Consider the following 19621-nt stretch of genomic DNA (forward strand, 5'->3'; position numbering starts at 1 on the left):
TTTTGTCTTTTTAGGGCCGTACCCACGGCACATTGGAGGTTCCCAGGCTAGGGGTCAAATTGGAGCTGTAGCTGCCAGCCTACACCACAGCCACAGCAATGCCAGATCTGAGCCTCATCTGCAACCTACACCACAGCTCACGGCAACGCCAGATCCTTAAGCCACTGAGCGAGGCCAGGGATCGAACCCGAAACCCCATGGATGCTAGTCAGATTTGTTTCCACTGAGCCAGGACAGGAACTCCTACTAGTCGTATTCTTAACCCACAGAGTCACAACAGAAACTCCCAACATTGCATTTTAATTATATCTGTATTGGTCAAGATTGTTTTGGATTGCAAATGAGGGGAAAAAAATCTCAACCTAGTTCAAGAAAATAAGAGACAATAGAAGTTCAGAGGTAAGAGTATTAGGCCTGACAGGATGCAAGGAATTAAAGGATGTTATCAGGACTTAGTCTCTCCCTCTCTCCCCCCATCCTGTTCTTTGCCCCACTAATTTCTAGGTTGGCCTTGCAGCCTGGTCTCCAGCTGGACATCATGGCTCCTGCCCCTACTTCCCAATGTTATTTTGGCAAGGGAATGTCTTTTTCCTATTTTCTTCAATACCAAGTTCTGGAATGGAAACTCATTGGCTGGCGCTAAGCCAGTCAAGTTGGCCTGGCAGTGCATCCAGTATTCGAGTTTCTGCACCAAGATTACATGTTCTGTGCTGGAGTGATGTACATGAGAGATGGTTAGCACTTTTCGAACCACATGGACTTTGAGAGGGAGTGATAAAATGAAGATGCTGCCAAAAAATAAAAAGGAAAAAATGAAGATGTTGTTATCCGAAGAAAGAGAGATAGATTCTGGGCAGTCAAGAAAACTGCTATTCCAGAGAACAGATGATTTTTAGGGCAGTAAATATATCCTGAATGATATGGTAATGATGGACGTGTGGAATTATACATTTGTCCAATCTCATACAGTGTATAGCACCAAGAAGTAAACTATGGACTTTGGGCAATACTGATGTGTCAATGTAGGTTCATCAATTATAAGAAATGTACCATCTGGTGGGGCCTGTTGATATTGGGGGAGGCTATGCAAATGTGGGAGCTGGGGGACAGATGGGGAATTTCCATACCTTCCCCTCAATTTTGCTGTGAATCTAAAAGTGCTCAAAAAGTAAAATCTTCCTCAATAACAGCAACAACAAAACCTCTGTCCACAATGATGTCTGCCATGTTCAAAAATCCAATATGGGCTTCAGCCACATTCTGGTGCTTTCTGCTACATTACATGTTGCGTAATTACTCATTCCCTAAAATGCTACTGCCTTGGCATCCATGAAATAATCTCTCTCTGATTCTGCTTTGACCTTTCTTTTTCTTTTTAGGGCTGAACCTGTGGCATATGTAAGTTCCCAGCCTAGGAGTCGAATTGGAGTTGCAGCTGCAGCCCTACACCACAGCCACAGCAATGCCAGATTCAAGCTGCATCTGCGACCTATATCACAGCTTGTGGCAATGCTGGATCCTTAAGCCACTGAGCAAGGCCAGGGATTGAACCCACATCCTCATGGATATTAGTCAGGTTCTTAACCTGCTGGGCTGCAAAGGGAACTCCTGCTTTGACCTTTCTGATTGAATTTTTTTTTTTTCTAGGCTGCACCCGATGCATGTGGAAGTTCCTGGGCCAGGGTTCAAAGCCTTTGCCACTGCTGCAACAATGCTGGATCCTTAACCCACTGCACCATGCTGGGAATCCAGCTGGTGCCACCACAGAGACAAGCAGGATAATTTACCCACTCTGCAAACTCCTCTGATTGACCTTTCTAAGTCTTCTCTATTCACCTTTTTATTTTTTTTCTTTTTTGGTCGCCCGGAGGCATATGGAGTTCCTAGGCCATACACCAGATCCAAGCCACAGTTTTGACCTACACTGTAGGTGCAACAATGCCACATCCTTAACCCACTATGCCGGGCAGGGATCAAACCTGTATCCCAGTGCTCCCAAGATACTGCCAATACCATTTTGCTGCAGTGGGTACTCCTGTTCACTTTTTAGATATAGGACCTCAGGATTCTTCCCTTGAACCCCCTGCTCTTCTGTCTGCATTCGCTTTGAGTACAGTTTATTTTTTTTCTTTTTCGGCAGCACCCATGGCATGTGGAAATTCTGGGCAAGGGATTGAATCCAAGCTGCAGCTGCAACCTGCACCACAGCTGCAACAACATTGGATCCTTAACCCACTGTGCCACAGTGGGACCTCCTCAGTTACAATTTTATCTTCTCTCATGTTTTTAAAATCTTCTCTCATTTTTTTTAAATTTTAAAACATTTTTATTATAAAAGTAATACAAATAAAGAAAAACTGAAATATTGAAGAAAGACAAAGTCATCCATTTACTGCCCTGCCATCCTATTATAACCACAGTTAATTTATTTTGTCATCTTTTTATTACATATTTGGTATTATTTACAGTCAGGATCATACCCATTCTTTCATTCTGTATCTTGGGGTTTTTTTTAAATAAGTATTTTCTCATGGCTTTTATTATATTCAGTTCTAATTTTTAATGGGTACATAATGATACCATTCATTCTCTATATATTCTTATTGACCATTTCCCCAGACTAGGGGTTGGCAAACTATGGCCCTGCATTTGTAAATAAAATTTTACTGGAATACCCACATCCATTCATTTACATACTCTCTATGGTTATTTCTGTTCTACAAAGAACAGAGTTGAGAAGTTGTGAGAAAGCCTGTATGGCCTGAAAAACATTTCTGGTCCTTTCCAGAAAAAGTCTGCTGACCCTTGCCTTAATCTTTCAAGTGGATTATAATTTGGGCTATTATATGCCCCAAAATGTCACTTGAAACATCCTGGTGCCTATAATTTTTTAAACTTTAGGCAACTTAATTGGGAGGTGTTAACAAAAGTGGAGTAACTGGGTCTACTTAAGAAAGATGTTTTCTTTTTTTTGGGGGGGGGGTTTGCCTTTTCTAGGGCCACACCTGTAACATATGGAGGTACCCAGGCTAAGGGTCTAATCGGAGCTGTAGCTGCTGGCCTACACCACAGTCACAGCAACACGGGATCCGAGCTGCATCTGTAACCTACACTACAGCTCATGGCACCAGCAGATTCTTAACCCACTGAGCAAGGCCAGGGATCAAACCTGCAACTTCATGGTTCCTAGTTGGATTCGTTAATCACTGAGCCATGATGGGAACTCCATGAAAGCTATTTTCAAGATTGACACTGTCCCCCACTCTCTCTCTTAGTTATGATATAGTAAGGGTGGTAGTTATAAGAATGAAAAAAAAAAAAAAGGCCCAATACTCTTGTAGGTAGCATTTCTCTGGTCCCTATTAAGCTGGACATGTAGTTTTACACACTGGATGAACATATAATTAGTTTTGATTCAAAGTCAACCAAAGAGGGAAGTAACAATAATTGTAACATGAAAACCAACTTAAAGAAAATGTTTACTTTCTATTGGGGGTGAAAAAGCAGCTCAAGTAAACTCTCTAGGTGTCAAGGTGTATATAAATGCCATCCCAAGCTTTCTGTAGTGACCAAAAGGAACTGAGAGTTGAGTAGAGAGAAGAGATGCCAGTCTCAACAATGAGCTAGCAGTGGCAGCAATGACAGAAGAAACACATGTGCTCTACCCTTCTGAAAACATCTTAGGTATAAACGTGTATACAGCTATAATTAACCTGTCTCCAGGCAAGAAAGTTTTACAGCAACTACTCTATTTTATTACAATAAATTCTTCTATCTGGGAAAGTTTTATTCTTAAAAACAGCAACAACAAGTTGGGACCAGCTAAGTCAACCCTGATTATCTCTGCGATTAAAGGTGAACCAGTCTGATGGGTCTCAATCCAATCTTGTACGAATAAAGTAAGTACTGGGAGGTAGAGGTGTCATCTTCTAAGGGCAATATCCTGGGGATCTGGCAGCATAAATCCATCAGTAAGTTTGTAATAAACTACGGTGGAATCAGACTCCACTATGTCCTGAATAAAAGACATCGGCAAATCTGGATCACCTTGCAATTTTCGAGATGCTTTCAAGATCTCCCTTATCCTGTTTGGCTGAGGGATGCATTGATGGGTGTAGGCACCACAGTCTGTACCCCTTCTCCTTCTGTCTCAGGACCGAGAAGGCAGATGAGCTGGAGATCTGGTAATCCCACACAGTTCACTTCATGCCAACTTTTACTCTCCATGAGGTCCAGGTAAACCAACTTGGGTGGCATCTCCTATATCTAATTCCAACATTTCTAAATACTTAGGGTGTGTGCCCATCCAGGCGTCCTCCGGGGCCCAAGAGGGGGCGCCGCCACCGCATTCGCCTCCCGGGCCCATATCGCTACAGCCAGCGGTGGCTGGGACTTGCAGAGCTCCTCCATTTCGGGGCCCTGCGGTGCACCTGGTGCACTTCTCTCATGTTTAATCCCCATCTGGATCCTCGGGTTGTAGTCTCCATCCAGCTCTTTGCTAGACATCGCCACTTGGTTGTTCTATAGGCCCCTCAAAATTCCATATCATAGGAGTTCCCTGTAGCACAGCCGGTTAAGGATTCGGCATTATCACTGGAGTGGCTTGGGTCACTGTTCTGGCACAGGTTTGATCCCTGGCCCCAGAACCTCCACATGCTGCAGGTGTGGCAGAAAAAAAAAAAAAAAGAGAGAGAGAGAGAAAGAGAATTTTAGGGTATCACAGAGGTTGCAACTGCAGGAAGCAGTTCTTACCACTCAGGCTAAAGGGACAAAAGGAATAGGTTGGTAAATTTAAACTTAGAAATGTTGGCGTTCCTGTCGTGGCGCAGCGGTAACAAACCCGGCTTAGTATCCATGAGGATGGAGGTTCAATCCCTGTTAAGGATCTGGCATTGCCTTGAGCTGTGGTGTAGGCCAGCAGCTGCAGCTCCGATTAGACCCCTAGCCTGGGAACTTCCATATGCCGTGAGTGCAGGCCTAAAAATATTTTAAAAAAAAATTAAAAAAAAGCTTAGAAATGTAGAAGAGGGGCCCTAGGTTGCTGAAACCCAAAATCCAATGAGTGGTTCTGCCCAGCTGGTGCTAGTGTCTCTGAGCTTAGAGAGTGACCTTGTGGAGGCTGGCTCTTCCAGGTTCTTGTGTCTGGGAGGAGAGTTTGGCATGATGAGGCCTGTTCTGCAAGTGTGGGAAAAACTGCAAACTGAATCTAACTGCTGCTATGGGAAGGGAATGCATATGCCAGGGTGAAGAAGTGTTGCTGGGATGACGTTCACAGGAAACTTTTCCTCCTCCAACCTAGCAGTCTCCCTCTTGCAAAGTCTAACACTGAAACAGCTGGCAAAGCAGAAATGTAGTTTTCCAGTGCACCACAAAGCAGAGCGTGCTTGCTTGGGTTTGGAGCTGAGAAACAATACCTTAATAACTGATGCATTTACTTTGTTACTGTCTCTTCTCTTTGCTTTACTCCTGTCTGTTTCAGGACATTTGCATGAGCTGTTTCTCTTTTTTGTTTTTGTTTTTGTGCTGCACCCATGACATAAGGAAGTTCCCAGGCCAGGGATGGAACCCGCTGCACAGCAGTGCCCTGAGCCACAGCAGTGACAACTGCAGGATCCTTATCAGGTCCAGCAGGGATCTCCCTGTTTCTTCTTCTTGAAGTGCAGTTCCATCTTCTCTTTGCTTAGTGAACACCTACTTTCCAAATCTCTCCTCAGTTCTCACTCCAAGGAAGACTTGACTTCCTAAGGAGGTCAAACTTCTCTTTAATAGGCTCTATTAGCTTGTGTGTAGCAGTGTCACAGTTACAAGTTTACATTTTGTGTAATTTGGGGATTAAAGTGGACTCCACTGTAAGGGGATTAATCTCAAGGGCAGGAACCACTCCCACCTTCCCCTCAAATTGTTTTTCTTTTTTGTCTTTTGTTGTTGTTGTTGTTGTTGTTGCTATTTCTTGGGCCGCTCCCGCGGCATATGGAGGTTCCCAGGCTAGGGGTCCAATCGGAGCTGTAGCCACGGGCCTACACCAGAGCCACAGCAACTCGGGATCCGAGCCGCGTCTGCAACCTACACCACAGCTCACGGCAACGCCGGATCATTAACCCATTGAGCAAGGGCAGGGACCAAACCTGCAACCTCATGGTTCCTAGTCGGATTCGTTAACCACTGCGCCACGATGGGAACTCCTCAAATTGTTTTTCTTAAACTTGTGTCCCTAACCTCTAACATGGTATCTGGCTCAATAAATATTTGTTGAATGAAGTGACAAGTATAGTGTAAATAGCCATGGGGTGGGGGAGGGGAGTCAATACCATGTCTGAATAGAGATTTTTCTGAATCATCTGTTTTCAGCAGTACCTCTGGTTTGGATGCACCAAACTAGTCTTCCTCCTGGCCTCTGACCCTCATATCTCAGTTCCTATCCCTTGAATAACTGCTACTTGTGTTTTTATTCTGAGATGCTGCAAGTGTACATGTGAGCAAAATATATCATTATATATTCTTGTTGATAGAAGTGCTCCATTCTTTTATCTTTTTTTTGTCTTTTGTTGTTGTTGTTGTTGTTGTTGTTGCTATTTCTTGGGCCGCTCCCGCGGCATATGGAGGTTCCCAGGCTAGGGGTCCAATCGGAGCTGTAGCCACCGCCCTACGCCAGAGCCACAGCAACGCGGGATCCCAGCCGCGTCTGCAACCTACACCACAGCTCATGGCAACGCCGGATCGTTAACCCACTGAGCAAGGGCAGGGACCAAACCCGCAACCTCATGGTTCCTAGTCGGATTCGTTAACCACTGCGCCATGACGGGAACTCCCTTATCTTTTTTTTTTTGACTGCACCCACAGCTTAAGTTCCCAGGCCAGGCCCTGTGCCACTGCAGTAACCAGAGCCCCAGACGTGACAATACTGGAACCTTAACCCGCTGAGCCACAAGGAACCCCCAAATTTATATATATATATAAATTTATATATATATACACACACACATATATATATACAAAAATTTATATTTATTTATTTGAAAGTGCTCCATTCTTTCGAACAACTTTTTCGCTATAGGAGAGTGCCAGCTTAGTCAATTAACCTTTTCTTCAGAAAACCTTAAGGTTGTTCCCCATCTTTTGCTTCTACAAATGGTGCGGCAATGAATAACATTATGCATAACGTTTGGGTGCATATGTATAGTTGTATTATAAATATCCCCTGAAACATCATCTTTTACTTTGGTTCAAGGTAAAGAGATTATGCAGAGATAGCTGTAAGGATCTGGCTCAGATGCTCAGGAACTATCTCAAAGGTGGGAGTTCCTAGGTTAAACCTTGGGTTTCACAATCTAGGATTCATCTAGTCCTAGTGTACAACTTGTTTGGAGGCCTCTATTTTTTTCTTTCTTTTTTGGCTGCCCCGCAGCCTATGGAGTGCCTGGGCCAGGGATCAAATCTGAGCCACAGTTGCCACCTAAGCCAAATCTGCAGTAATGATAGATCCTTAACCCACTGTGCCAGGCCGGGGATCAAACCTGTGTCCCAGCACTTCCAAGACGCTGCTGATCCCTTTGCGCCACGGCAGGAACTCCTGGGGGCCACTTTGAAACTGAATTGTCTCAACCAAGCTCCAAAGACACTGAAGCATTAACTACATCTTAGATTTCTTTGCTGCATTCTTTCATATTTCTTTCTTTTCATAACGTGACAGATTTGTAATTGCTTGTTTGCCATCATCTACACTAGACCATAAACCAGGCTAGTGGAATGTAGGGAACAAGACAGATGAAGGCCTTGTTCTTATGGAACTATTATTATTATAAGGGGTCAATCTGAGCTGTAGCTGCTGGCCTACACCACAGCCACAGCAATGTGGGATCCGAGCTCCCTCTGCGACCTATACCACAGTTCATGGCAACACCAGATCCCCAACCCACTGAGCGAGGCCAGGGTTGGAACCCGCATCCTCATGGATACTAGTCAGATTCATTTCTGCTCAGCCACCACAGGAACTACCCCCCCCCCAACCTTCATAGGTTTTTAATGTGCGTGTGAGGATTAAACAAAGTAACAGCAGCAAAGTGATTTGTTGGCATTTTAAAATGTTTATTTACATGCATACATATATAATGCATATTTATGTATATAAACACTAAGTTGAAAGTTTCATAATTATTCTCTCCATGACTACTTTTTTTCCTCTCCTCTAGCCCCTTACTGTCTCTTGAAGAGCTCACACCTTAACAACTAAGTGAACGACTTAGGTCTGCTTTGAGCTCAAGGCGACAGCAAAGCGACCGCCAGTAGGGGGCAAGAATCACCTAGGCGTGCCTATTACCTAAGCAACGGGTTCAAACAGCATTCTCAGAATGACTTTACAAAAGGGTTACCAAGAAGTTAATTTGTTTATTCTGTTAGGTCACTTAAAAGTAGTAGCAATAATAATCATCATAATGGATAATACAAAAATAAGGAAGTGAGAGGCGGTAGCGACAGATATGCAGCAATCATTAATTCAGAGCAATAGTTTGTTCAGGTTACCAGGTGTGTGTATGTGTGCGTGCGCGCGCGAGAAAAAAGGAAACCGGGCTGACTGCGCTCTCACTCATTAGGATATGATTGTAGCAGTCGGAGCAGTAGAGGGGCTCCGAGTTCCTTGCGGTCTCACATTGAATAAAGTGGTTTAGGAGAGCCTAACAAGAAATCATTACGAGAATTTTTTTCTAGAATTAACTAAGGTAACGAGTTTTTCAAAGTGACAAAGAAGCCACTAGGTAACTTCCTGAGCCATAGCCACGCACCAAAAAGGTTTCGAAAACAGCTTCTAGCCCCTCCTAGCCCGACGTTGAAAGCAGGTGTGGGACGCATGCGCACGGCCCACCGGCTGACCTGCTCGGAGCAACCCAGATCAGACCTTCCTCCCGACATGCCGCGAGGGAGAAAGGGAGGGGAAAACGAACTCTCGCGAGTCTTTCAAACGCCGGCGGAAGCAGTAGACACGTGACTCTCCTAGGCGGCCTTCGTCTTCCCCCCTCCCCCTTCTCGGAAACCCGGCCCCCTCACCCCTCGCCCACCCCGGAGCCGCGATAATGGACCGTTTGGGTTCCAGAATTCCTTTGGATTCAACCACTGGTACAGGGTCGACGGGAGCCGGTGGAGTCCGTGCTTGGCGGAAAAGGCGGGGGGCGGCCAAGATGGGGGGGGGGAATCATCTTACTTCACCTAGGAGAGAGGCGGGGCGGAGAGAGGGGCTGGGGTTTGCGGTGGGGGGGGGGGAGGGAGGAAGTCACGTGGGTCCTGCGGCGCGCGCTGCGTGCGCGCGGCGCCTCATCCGTCGCCCCACCCCCTCCCGGCGGGGCGGGGGGGGTTGGGGGAGGGGCGTCAAGATGGCGGCGGGGAGGTAGGCAGAGCCGGACGCTGCTGCTGCCGCCGCCACCGCCGCCTCCGCTCCAGTCGCCTCTGGTCCTTCAAGCTGTCGCCGCCCGGGAGAAGGTGTTCCAGCGTCAGATCCTGTAGGGAAAGTAAGTCCTCCCTGTAGCCCTTTTATGCCTCCACACTCCCCCTCCCGGACAGCCTCCCACTCCCACCCTCCTCAGGGGGCCGTGTGGGGCCAGGCTTGGGGGGGGGGGCCGCCACCTCACCCCGGCTTCGGGCCTCCCGCGCCCCTTGCTGCCCTCTCAGCTGCGTGCCCCGGGGTCCTCGGAGGCACGGTCCCGGCCGCGGCCCCGACGCGCTGGCTTCCTCCGTCGGTCAGCGCCGGGCCCTGCGGTCGCCGCGCGTGGGGCTGTCGGGCTCCTGGGGCCCCGCTGTCCCAGTCCGAAGGCACCCCGTTTGGGCGAGGAGGCAGCGTTTGCGGACGCCAGCTCTGACTCTGCCGGGGTCGCCCCCCTTGCTCCCCCGTCTCGACCAGGGGATGCGAGGTCCCGGACTCGTAGGAAAGTGAGCTCCACAACCCTTCAAAAGTCTTCCGCTGGATAATTGGTTTGGTTCGGGGCGAGTGCGGAAGGCGACAGGTTTGCCCAAGATGTGGACCCCCCACACCTACGGTTTGCTTGTTACCTTGCTCTCAGGGTAGTAGGGACGGTACGTGGGACACGTGGGGCCACCTTCACGCTTCACCCAGTGATTAGGTTAATTTTGCCTGGAGCTCGTTCGCTCGCCTCTTGGACCCTAAGTAAGAATCTATTGGGAGGGAAAGGCGGTCCGGGATTTGCTTACTTTGAGAGCGTTTGGCGTAACGAGCATCTAAAGTTCCCCAAACCAGTATACCCTGGTGGTTTCCCAGAAGTGGTTTGGGGTCGGTTTAACCGCGGAGGAGATTTGGATGTTCCTGAACCCTTGTGATTGTTTCTTTCCTGACCCTGGCATCCAGCTCCTCCCCTTTCCACCCCGGCTTTGTGCTTCTGTTTGGTTAATGTTTGCGGACCACTAACTTGATCCTCGCACAGAGGAACTCTTTTTATGTGCATGCTCCGTTTACTGTGGGAGGCTTTTGTTTTGGGGAGTCGCTGGTGGAGAAACGTGGGAAAAGAAAGGGCGAGAAAATGAGAGTCAAATAAAGCAACGTTTTTATCCATTGAATTGCGCAGCCAATTGTAACCTCACCCGGAAGTTTGTACTGAACACGTGTTGGTGAGAGGTTAAAACTGGGTCCCCCTTTGACCTTTGAAAGTTGATTATTAGCAGTTTATGTTGATTTAAATGTTTCATATTCTTCAGGCAGCCAGAATTAGAGACAGAATAGGGTATCTAAAGAGTCTGCCAGGAGGGTCCAGAAAGCTGTCAAACCCGAGTTAGTCTAGTGCGATTCCTCTTAGCAGTTGCAGACACTTAAGTCAGCTAACAGTGCAGAGGGATTTCATTTTTTCCCAGTTATTTGCGGCAGTCAAAACAGATTTTCATGAGCAGTGGGGAAAGCCTTAATCACTGCACAAAAGATAGTTTGTATTGAACTTCTAAGATAAAATGCAGAATTTGCTATTGGTGCTTTGCGACATCAATTTTGCAAACAATGGAACTTTTTCATGTTTAAAGAAGTTGTTTCCAAAGTTTATCTTACCAGAGAGGACATCTTTACCTTTTTTTTGGCTTCTGCTTTTTATCTCTCAATGTAACTTTATTCCTAACCTAATTTTATGCCAGACGATTCTTAAGAGTTTTAAATAAAATTTGACTTTAGTTGCTGTGTAAGTGTTAAAAAGGGAGTCTTAGTGGCTTACAGTTCCTTCCTTCATTCATCCATTCATTCATTCGTTCATCCATTGAATGTTCTTATGTGTCAGTTTTACGTGTTTATGGGCTTTGTTGAGGTTACTATTTAAAATCATGCAGTATGAAGATTCTCTTCATGCTTCTCAAAGTCTTTTTTTTTCTCAAGGACTTTAGTTACGGATACATTTTGGCTTTACTTAGTGTCTAAATTGAGCTTTAAGACTTGCTGCCCTGCTCATGAAGGAAGACAGCACTCTGGTCTGAGGTGTGGTTTTAGCAAGTTAGCTGATTTTTCATAAGGCTCTGGGTTTTCATGCTTTGCCTGCCAGAAATTCAGGTAGTAAAGATGCTTTCTGAGTGGAATTGTTTTCCATTAGGGTAGTCAATTAATAACCAAAATGATGTAATCCTTAAGTTTTTGCACTTGTCTTTTTCTTTAATGCTAATTGACAGATCCACTTTCCTGGTTGAACTTACTAAAGTATCATGGACAGTCTTGGGATACCACTGAAATTTTCTGTAGATGAAATGGATAGACTTTGGAAGATCAGGAACTCTTCTCAAAAATATATGGTACAAAACTTGTCAAAATAGGAGTTCCTGTCATGGCGCAGTGGAAACGAATTCAACTAGGAACCGTGAGGTTGCAGGTTCGATCTCTCACCTTGCTCAGTGGGTTAAGGATCTGGAGTTGCCGTGAGCTGTGGTGTAGGTCACAGATGTGGCTCGGATCCCTCGTTGCTGTGGCTGTGGCTGGCAGCTGTAGCTCTGATTAGACCCCCAGCCTAGGAATTTCCATATGCCACAGTTACAGCCCTAAAAAGAAGAAAAAAACTTGTCAGTTAACTTTTTACTTCTTGAGAGACAGTAAGTAGCACAGAGCAATGATTTGCAAATCTTTTTACTGCATTCCACAGTAAGAAATGTTTTACATTGTGACCTGGTATATAATACGCGCATAGCACTGAGTTTCCTGAAGTAATGTTTACCCTCTCTGTGTGTGCTGCTCTAATTCTGTATTTAAAATATTTGAATATTCTATACTTGAAATATTTAAAATACTAGTCACAATGCACTGAAATTATTTGACAACCCAATGTGTTATGACCAGCAGTTTGAAAAATACTTGGGTTTTTTTTTTTTTAATGTCTTTTCTAGGGCTGCACCCTCGGCATGTGGAGATTCCCAGCCTAGGGATCTAATCAGAGATTGGAGCTGTAGCCACTGGCCTACGCCAGAGCCACACAGCAGCCACACAGCAACGCCAGATCTGAGCTGCGTCTGTGACCTACACCACAGCTCACGGCAACGCCGGATCCTTAACCCACTGGGCAAGACCAGGGATCGAATCCTCAACCCCATCATTCCTAGTCAGATTCGTTAACCACTGAGCCATGACGGAAACTGCCCTAATACTTGGTTAAAAAATACTGGAGTTGGGAGTTCCTGTCGTGGCACGGCGGAACCAAATCTTACTATTATCTTTGAGAATGCAGGTTTGATCCCTGGTCTTACTCAGTGGTTCGGGGATCTGGCATTGCCTTGAGCTGTGGTGTATGTTGTAGAAGTTGGTCAGATCCCATGTTGCTGTGGTTGTGGCTGTGACCTAGGCTGGCATCTGCAGCTCTGATTTGCCCTAGCCTGGGAACTTCCATATGCCATGGCCCTAAAAACCAAACAAGCAAAAAATACTGGATTAAGAAATAACTGGGGCTAAGATTGGAAGGGTTTGGTGTCAGCCCCCCTGGGTTTATAATTCTGCTTCAAGCTTGCTTTAGTCTTACCTTGTTATAGTTCATTTCTCTAAGCTTTGGTTTCTTTTTTTTTTTGTCTTTTGTCTTTTTTTTGGTTGTTGTTGTTGTTGCTATTTCTTGGGCCGCTCCCGCGGCATATGGAGGTTCCCAGGCTAGGGGTCCAATCGGAGCTGTAGCCACCAGCCTACACCAGAGCCACAGCAACGCGGGATCCCAGCCGCGTCTGCAACCTACACCACAGCTCACGGCAATGCCGGATCTTTAACCCACTGAGCAAGGGCAGGGACCGAACCCGCAACCTCATGGTTCCTAGTCGGATTCGTTAACCACTGCGCCATGACGGGAACTCCCAGCTTTGGTTTCTAAGTGGCAGGGAGATAACAGGTAGTTTTTACTCATGTATTATTTTGAGAGTAGAAACAAAATCCAACCGTATAATAAATAGTCCAGAAGAGTAGCCAGCTTTCGATGTTGTAAACAAGAAAGTAGTCTCAGCCCACCTCCCCAGCCACATTCTTGTGCTTTTTCAAAGCATTTTTGAAACTTGTATATAATCTGCACATTCCTTTGTAATTCCATTCTTCCTATAGGTTTTGCAATGAGAGTGAGGGGAGGGACACTTTACTAGGCAATTGCTGCTAGAAGGCGTTAAAAAATGCAGATTATATCCTTTTAGTTAAAGAAAATTTTATTTAGCAAACTTTTATACCTATTCTCTCTTCCTCCTCCTGATACTCTTGAAGGAATCAACACTCAGTAGACAATAAATATTTGGGGGTTTTTTGGGTCTTTTTTTAGGGCCACACTTGTGGAAGTTCCCAGGGTAGGGGCTGAAGCAGAGCTGTTGCTGCTGGCCTATGCCACAGCCACAGCACCACAGTATCTGAGCTGCGTCTTCGACCTACACTACAGCTCACGGCAACACCAGATCTTTAACCCACTGATTGAGGCCAGAGATTGAACCCAAAACCTCATGGTCACTAGTTGGGTTCGTTAACCACTGAGCCACAATGGTAAGTCCTGTCCTTCAAATTCCTAAACTGAATGTCATCTATCACATCCTGGCTACATAAAAGCAAAGTTGACGCTAGATCAAAAATCAGACATGCTTAGCACTATTAAGTAATGAGAAAAAATACTTTTAAGGCAAAGATACTTCGTCTTTTGCTTTTTAGGGGCACAGCTGCAGCATATGGAGGTTCCCAGGCTAGGGGTCGAATCACAGCTACAGCTGCTGGCCTGTACTACAGCCATGGCAACTTGGGATCAAAGTTATGTCTACACCTTATACCACAGCTCACCACAATGCTGAATCTCCAACCCACTGAGCAAGGCCAGGGATTGAACCCGTATCCTCATGGATACTGTTTGGATTCGTTTCTGCTGCGCCACAATGGGAACTCCCAGAGATACTTCTTAAATGACATTTGAAGATGTCCACCAGTTTCCTCTAGATACACTAACTGATTAACTGGACAAACCAGGTGTATGACACTTGGGGAAAAGGGAGCTAGTATTTTAGAGAACTAACGTGGAAGTTAATTATTGAATAAATTGCCCACAAGTAAAGTTTGTATTCTGGATGTAATATGTTGCATAAGCAATTTGAAAGAAATCATTTTTGAACATGATAGTAATGTTTATTAAAATGATACTTAATAGCTAGTAGCTAATACTTATTATAAGTAGCTTTAACATTTACTCAGCACAGCAATCCTATAAGGTTTTGTTTTTATTCCTACTTGGAGATGAGGAAACTGAGTCACAAAAGTTATTATTTGACTATATCATACTACTGGTGGATGACACAGCCTTTATTTGAAACCAGGTTTCACTTGACTTCATAGTCTCCTCAACCTCTGTGGTGTGCTGCTGCCACTGCAGATACATCCCTGTATCTGCCCAGAGCTGTAAAGATCTGTTTTGGTGTCAACAAGAGGAACCTTGCCCTTGATAGGTTTCTGTGTTGGTATTCTCAGTGGGAACTGTGTCCTTTGATTCTTCTAATGGGTTATTGTTTCTCAGGATTCTCTTCCTGCTAAGGATGTCTCTCAGTTTCTTCCCGCTACTGTGTCATTGTTCCTTATTATATATGCTTTCATAGGTGTACTATTTTGAAATAAGTGATATTTTCAAATACATTTATGATAAAAGTGGAATCTTTTTGTTTTCCACTTTTTTTGGTTTGTTTTTGTGATTCTATTTAGAATCACTCTATGGTTAGTAACTTGGGTTTGTTAGATTGATACATGTTAAATGTCACCTGAGGTGTGTAAAATCCTTGTAGACACACTGTAACTGTTCTTTTGCACCTAACAGTGTTTTTTTTTTTTTTTGTCTTTTTGCTATTTCTTTGTGCCGCTCCCATGGCATATGGAGGTTCCCAGGCTAGGGGTCCAATCGGAGCTGGAGCCACCAGCCTACACCAGAGCCACAGCAACGCAGGATCCGAGCCATGTCTGCAACCTACACCATGGCTCATGGCAACGCCGGGTCATTAACCCACTGAGCAAGGGCAGGGACCGAACCCGCAACCTCATGGTTCCTAGTCGGGTTCGTTAACCATTGCGCCACAACGGGAACTCCCTAACAGTGTTTGAATTTATGTTATACTTAGTGGGTTCAAAGTGAAAAAACTTTTTCCTCTCAGTAATAAATCTCACTTGTTTGTAAAATGAGAAAATTGAGTAATATAACCTTGTAAGAGCTTTCTCAACTTAAGCTCTGAAATTCTGATTCTGGGGAGTTCCCATCATGGCTTAGCAGTAATGAACATGACTAGTATCCATGGGTACACAGGTTCGATCCCTGGCCTTGATCAGTGGGTTAAGATCCATTGTTGCTATGAGCTGTGGTATAGATCAGAGATGCAGCTCAAATCCCTTGTTGCTGTGGTTGTGGCTGGCAGCTACAGCTCTGATTTGATCCCTAGCCTGGGAACTTCCATATGCCATGGGTGCCCTAAAAAGACAAAAAGAGAGAGAAAGAAAGAAATTCTGAATCTAGTAGTTTGAAAATAGGAATATGATTAAATATTAAGGGTTTTGCTTAATGGAGTTAGAGAATGGCATAGATGTTTCCTTTCTATCTACTTTCCCCCTTCTCACTGCAAAAAAGTGCAAGTAGAGAATTTGCATTCAATTGGCTTGAGAGAAAAGATCTTTAGATTTTGTTTGTGTATGTAAGTCATATATAAAATCAAAATTCCTTTCATTAATAGCTTGTAAAAGACAATGTCTCTCACCTAGACATCATCACTACTAGGTCACTTCTCAGATCGGAGAGCCTCAAATTGTGATTCCTCTGAATGACTTGAGTAGATCACTTGATAATGTTGCTTATAACTTTTGCCATCTCTTGTATGAACACCACAAGTTTTTTAGTCCAAGTTCCTCCCTTCCATGACAATATTTTTGTACTTTTTTTTTTTTTTTTTTCTTTTTAGGGCTGCACCCGTGGCTTATGGAAGTTCCCAGGCTAGGGGTTGAATCAGAGCTACAGCTACTGGCCTACACCATAGCCACAGCAATGGGGAGTCTGAGCCACAGCTCACGGCAACACCGGATCCCCGACCCATTGAGCAAGGCCAGGGATTGAACCCGCATCCTTGAGGATACTACGTTTCTGCTTCGCCACTTCAGGAACCCTGGTATTTTTGTACTTTTTTTTTTGGTCTTTTTTTTTTTTTTTTTTGCCATTTCTTGGGCCGCTGTGGTGGCATATGGAGGTTCCCAGGCTAGGGGTCGAATCGGAGCTGTAGCTGCCAGCCTATGCCAGAGCCGCAGCACGTAGGATCCGAGCCTTGTTTGCGACCTACACCACAGCTCACGGCAACGCCGGATCGTTAACCCACTGAGCAAGGGCAGGGATCAAACCCCAGTCCTCATGGATTCGAGGATTCGTTAACCACTGCGCCATGACGGGAACTCCTATTTTTGTACTTTTAATGCCAATTAATTGTTCAGAAAATGTATTTCAAAAAGCACTCATAGGCGTTCCCATCTTGGCGCAGTGGAAACGAATCTGACTAGGAACCATGAGGTTGTGGGTTTGATCCAGTGGGTTAAGAATCTGGCGTTACTGTGAGCTGTGGTGTAGGTTACAAACTTGGCTTGGATCTGGTGTTGCTGTGGCTCTGGCATAGGCCTGCGGCAATAGCTCCAATTAGACCCCTAGCCTAGGAACCTCCACATGGTGCGGGTGCAGCCCTAAAAAGACGAAAGACCAAAAAAAAAAACAAAAAAAAACCTCATAAATTCAGCAACACTTTTCATTGTTTTTTGAGGGCCACACCTGAAGCATATGGAGGTTCCCAGGCTAGGGGTCCAATCAGAGCTATAGCTGCTGGTCTTTGCCAGAGCCACAGGAACTCAGGATCTGAGCTGCGTCTGCGACCTACACCACAGCTCACAGCAATGCTGGATCCTTAACCCACTGAGCGAGGCCAGGGATCAAACCCCAGTCCTCATGGATGCGAGTCAGGTTCGCTGACCATTGAGCCACGATGGGAACTCCCTCATTGATTATTTTTTTGGTCAAAATTAATTAATGATATTTCCCTACTTTTGAATAAATAATTATTTCCAATGTTTATTTTATAAAAATGACATTTTGTTAATCTAAGAAATTGTTAATCTAGGTCGAAATTAGCCATGGCAAGTGGGCCAAGACTCCATATCCCCACAGTCGTAATGAAATTTTATAAATGAAAGTTTTGTTTTTTGGCTTTTTAGGGCTGAACCTGCAGCATACTTAGTGGGAAGTTCCCAGGCTACGGGTTGAATCGGATCTGTAGCCGCTGGCTTATACCACACACAGTTCACGGTAACGCCAGATTCTTAACCCAATGAGTGAGGCCAGGGATTGAACCTACATCCTTATGGATACTAGTTGGGTTCGTTACCGCTGAGCCATAAGCCATTTCTTGGGCTGCTCACGCGGCATATGGAGGTTCCAGGCTGGGGGTCCAATTGGAGCTGTAGCCACTGGCCTACGCCAGAGCACAGCAACGTGGGATCCGAGCTGTGTCTGCAACCTACACCACAGCTCACAGCAACACTGGATCCCCAACCCACTGAGCAAGGCCAGGGATTGAACCCGAAACCTCATGGTTCTTAGTTGGATTCGTTAACCACTGAGCCATGACGGGAACTCCTGAAAATATTTTTAAAGCATTGGTTCATTTCTCTCAGTACGTATTTGTGGTACATACTGGGCTGATTTGTAAAGTATGGTCCACCATGTCTGTATTAGAAAAATGGATCTTTATATTAAATCCATGATGATCGTCATACAACTATAAATGTAATAAAATTCATTGAGTAGTTAAAAAAAACCTTTATATTAAATCCATGTTAGGACATTTCTCCTATTTGTCTCCTCTATCATCTAGTTCCTTCATATGACTTTCATTTTGCTGTCTAATACTAATGATATTAGACCTTTCCAATTTTGTCTTTTTTTCCCCCTTTTCCAATTTTAATCTCAGACTGGCATTTAAGTATTGGAACTTCATAGGGTACCAACATTGACTTTTTGATTTACTCATTGGAAAGGGAATGCATGGGCTTTGGGAGTTTGAACAGTCTAGATATGGTTGTGACCTTGGGCAGGTAATTTAAGGTTTTTGAGCCTCAGTTTCATCTCTAGAATTATAATACCTATCTTGCTCAGGGTTGTCATGGGCTAGTGATATACATAAAGGACCTAACACTGTGCCAGGCTTGTAAAAGATACTAGTCGTTGTCACTTCCCTTTCTTTCCTCCTGCTTGCTAAGAATGTATTCTTCCTTAGACTTTTCTTTTTTCTGAAAAGTTTTGGGGAACTCTCCTTTGGGCCATGTGGTCTTCCTCCTATCCTTTAAATAAGTCTGCCCTTAGTTTACTTTCTGGATTCTGTGGTTTTCACCTTAAACTCATTCATAGTTCCTTTAGAACATGTTTCTAAATAATTTACAAGCTTATGCAACATAGATCTACCTCGTAGAGAATTTCACTATTGCTTTCATCTAAAATAGTAGTTGTTATGTATTGGAAGTCATGGTTCACGGTATTCTTGGGTAACACTTTTTTACTTTTTTTTTTTGTAGGACGTAATGAAACAAATTTAATTCTATTGCCTGGTCTGAGAGCAGATGACTAGCTGACAATTAGTTTTTTGTTTTGTTTTTAATTTTTTTTTGTCTTTTTATGGCCGTTCTCATGGCATATGGAGGTTCCCAGGCTAGGGGTGTAATTAGAGCCTAACTGCTGGCCCACATCACAGCCACAGCAACGGGGGATCTGAGCCGCATCTGTGACCTACACCACAGCTCATGGCAATGCCGGCTCCTTAACCCACTGAACGAGGCCAGGGATCGAGCCCACATCCTCATGAATACTAGTTGGGTTTGTTAACTGCTGAGCCACGACGGGAACTGCTAGTGTGTTATTTATGTAATATGAAATTAGTTCTCTGAGGAGTTCCCACTGGCACAACAGGATTGGCAGCATCTTGGGAGCTCTGGGACAAGGGTTCGATCCCCGGCCCAGCACAGAGCGTTAAGAATCCTGCATTGCCACAGCTGTGGCTTAGGTCAAAACTGTGGCTAAGATCTGATACCTGGCCTGGGAACTCCATGTGCCTCAGGGCAGCCAAAAAAAAAAGTTAGTCCTCTGAGAAAAATAAGTCAGATTCC

The 19621-nt window shown here is 44.8% G+C and overlaps 1 protein-coding gene and 1 pseudogene across 6 annotated transcripts in view; one reads left to right on the forward strand and one right to left on the reverse strand.

Annotated features, from left to right (window-relative positions):
* Nucleotides 1-3922: 3922 nt before the first annotated feature.
* LOC125116923 (tRNA-splicing endonuclease subunit Sen15-like) lies at nucleotides 3923-8907 on the reverse strand (annotated as a pseudogene).
* A 425-nt stretch (nucleotides 8908-9332) lies between these two features.
* The window catches only part of SBNO1 (strawberry notch homolog 1), a 58560-nt gene continuing 48271 nt past the window's right edge, over nucleotides 9333-19621 (forward strand). For all 6 annotated transcript variants that reach the window (XM_047760180.1, XM_047760182.1, XM_047760181.1 and 3 more), the window contains exon 1: nucleotides 9333-9500. The gene's annotated coding sequence lies outside the window, so the exon portion shown is untranslated. The remainder of the gene's footprint in view (nucleotides 9501-19621) is intronic.

The sequence above is a fragment of the Phacochoerus africanus genome, chromosome 15 (genome assembly GCF_016906955.1).
Source record: "Phacochoerus africanus isolate WHEZ1 chromosome 15, ROS_Pafr_v1, whole genome shotgun sequence".
NCBI lineage: Eukaryota > Metazoa > Chordata > Mammalia > Artiodactyla > Suidae > Phacochoerus > Phacochoerus africanus.